Source organism: Notolepis coatsorum (assembly GCF_963971535.1).
Source record: "Notolepis coatsorum genome assembly, contig: SCAFFOLD_562, whole genome shotgun sequence".
NCBI lineage: Eukaryota > Metazoa > Chordata > Actinopteri > Aulopiformes > Paralepididae > Notolepis > Notolepis coatsorum.
The window spans coordinates 65176-67813 of record NW_028171398.1 but is presented as its reverse complement, the minus strand read 5'-3'; positions in this window follow the sequence as shown (position 1 = coordinate 67813).

Below are 2638 nucleotides of genomic sequence, written 5' to 3'. Positions count from 1 at the left end.
CTCCAAAATGACCATGAATTTATTTATCCTTATGTAATCCTAATTTAGAAAGTAAACACTACATTAATATAACCAATACTCCAAGCCTCACCATAAAGGCAATCTATCTTGAACAAAACTTCCTTTGTGAACCTGTCATTTCAACAAAGTCAAGCTGGGAGAGAGGGATGGAGAGGAGAGGGGCGGGGAGGGAGGGAGGGAGGGAGGAAGGCAGGGAGGGAGGGAGGGAGGGAGAGAGGGAGGGGAGAGTGAGAGAGGCAGGGAGGGAGGGAGGGAGGGAGGGAGGAAGGCAGGGAGGAAGGGAGGGAGAGAGGCAGGGAAGAGTAGGGGGGGGTTCACGCAAGTCTTGTCACAGCACACCACGTCGCTGTTTTCACTCCAACTAGTCTCGTCCAACACCGCCCCCTATAGCCCTTCACTGTCTACTGCCTTAACAAAAGCCCATAGTCCATCCCCCTTGCGCCGACCGACCGCGGCGCGCATGCGCAGACTGACACATACCGTCTACATGTCCCAACCTGTCATTCACATCAGCTGCCTATCATTGGAACAAACTAACCTATCCAAAGTTACAAACAAACTCACACATCCATCACATTTCTATCCCACTAGTGCCATTATACTGGGCCCACAACAAATATAGATCGATAACTAAACAAGTATATACATTCGTCATCAAAAACTGGAAAAACCGATAAACAGAACTACAAATTATCCAAAGATGGTTGCTACTCAAACACCAACAAACCTACAATAACTACAAAATGTCCGCTACTGCTCCCCGTTTACATGTGAAGGAGAGGTGTAACAATCAAAGAGGCATCGCCGCCCCCTGCTGTAATGTTTAGCACATCACCACTTGACGTCAGCTTGACGTCTCACCTCAATTATAAAACCACAATCCCCAGAACCCCCTACACTGGAAGTTCCTGTCCGGGCCTCTCCAAGGTCTCGTGCCAGCCACCAAGAGTAGCAACACGCGATACTCCCCGAGAGTACAACCATGCTACATTGTTAGCACAGGTAGCTTAGCATTTTAGCTTCGTTAGCTCAGTACTGCTAGCTCCATTAGCTTAGCTTAGCCACTACCATAACTTCTCCTAAACGGCCCATTATCCCGTTGATTCGAGCGGCACAACACATTGCGACGTCTACGTAACACAGTTATACCCCGCATCATAACTTTAATCCTATTTAGCCCCAGTTCACAGAACATATATCATTATCTTTATTCCAGTTTGCTCGCCCGTTTGGCCCCGCCTGGCCGAAATACACAGTATTTTAAATCCAACGCTCCCAAAGCCTAGACGCTCCCAGTGACGTCATCAGCTCCCAAAACCCCGTTTATTTTGATCGCTTCTACATTCAATTTAGACCTTAACACCACCGATTTGAAAAATGTCAACGAACTTCACACATCATTTTGGTTCCATCACTCTTGCCATTCATTCAAATCACTCGATATCGCAACACAGTGTCCATACGTTACTGCTGCCGTCCGCGGCTAATGCAGACAGCTAAAATAAATGCCCCGTCCCGGACAGTGTTATGGTTTCTCCGCTGCTGTTTTGGTCACCAGAGCTTTACAATAATTCAAAAAATACATTGGCATTCACTCACAGCTTCTAACATACATCCATCCCAACATATATACTTAGCAAAACAATGTCCCATTCATAAGCATACTATCCACCTGGCCACATCCATTCTAAGCGCATTTCCTACCTCGCCCATTTCACACAATTCTCTCCTATGCTCTAATCACAAACGCAGTTCTTTCTTTCAAAGTGCTTCATATATCTACCGAGTTCTAGAAAATTCGCCTTGCTATACCCAGAGAAACCCACTCCATTCATGTATAGTAGCTCGTGGAGAGTTTTAGTAGCGCCCCTTGACGGCTTGAATCGGAGGTTTATATGGTCAAATCGTGTGTTTAACCATAATTTCCATATTTCCTACCTGTAGAGCCACCTGTCGGCTTGAATCGGAGGATTATGTGGTCTATCGTGCTTCCCGTTTAAACCACAATTTCCATATTTTCTACTTCCCTCATTCCTCCACGAGTTTGATGTTCTTCAGATCTGGACCATAGCCAATCTGAGCCTAAATGACGTCGGATTTGTCTCGGCAATTCGCTTATGGAACGTCTTCCAAAGTCCATTGCTCAGTCGTACCGATTCTAAGTCCGAGTTCCCATCCCGTTAAGCAAACTGGCACGAATCCCTAACCCCCGGCTGTGCGCGATCTGAACTAAATACAGACATCCATATCCTCTCCTCACTGGTAGTCACCATACTGTTCGATGAAGGGCTTGAAAATCCACAATGGCACTCTTGTTCCTCCGTCAGCCGTTTCCCAGAGCGGGCCGGGTTCTGACGAGTGAAGACAGTGCCTCATTTAACCCGTTCATCAACCAAAAACATCACTTATCCCCAGACCTTCAATTGTTTCCCTGAACAATTCCTTATTTATAGCTCCATAGTTGCTCATAAACACTTCCCCTTTCGCCTCACTTCCGTACCGTTCACTCGGATCGCGCCCCTTTTCTTCATTACATTAGTATCGATTCTACCCAGACTAATCTTACCACATCTGGCATTGTACCAATCATAGGCATTCTAACCGAACATCCTCTATA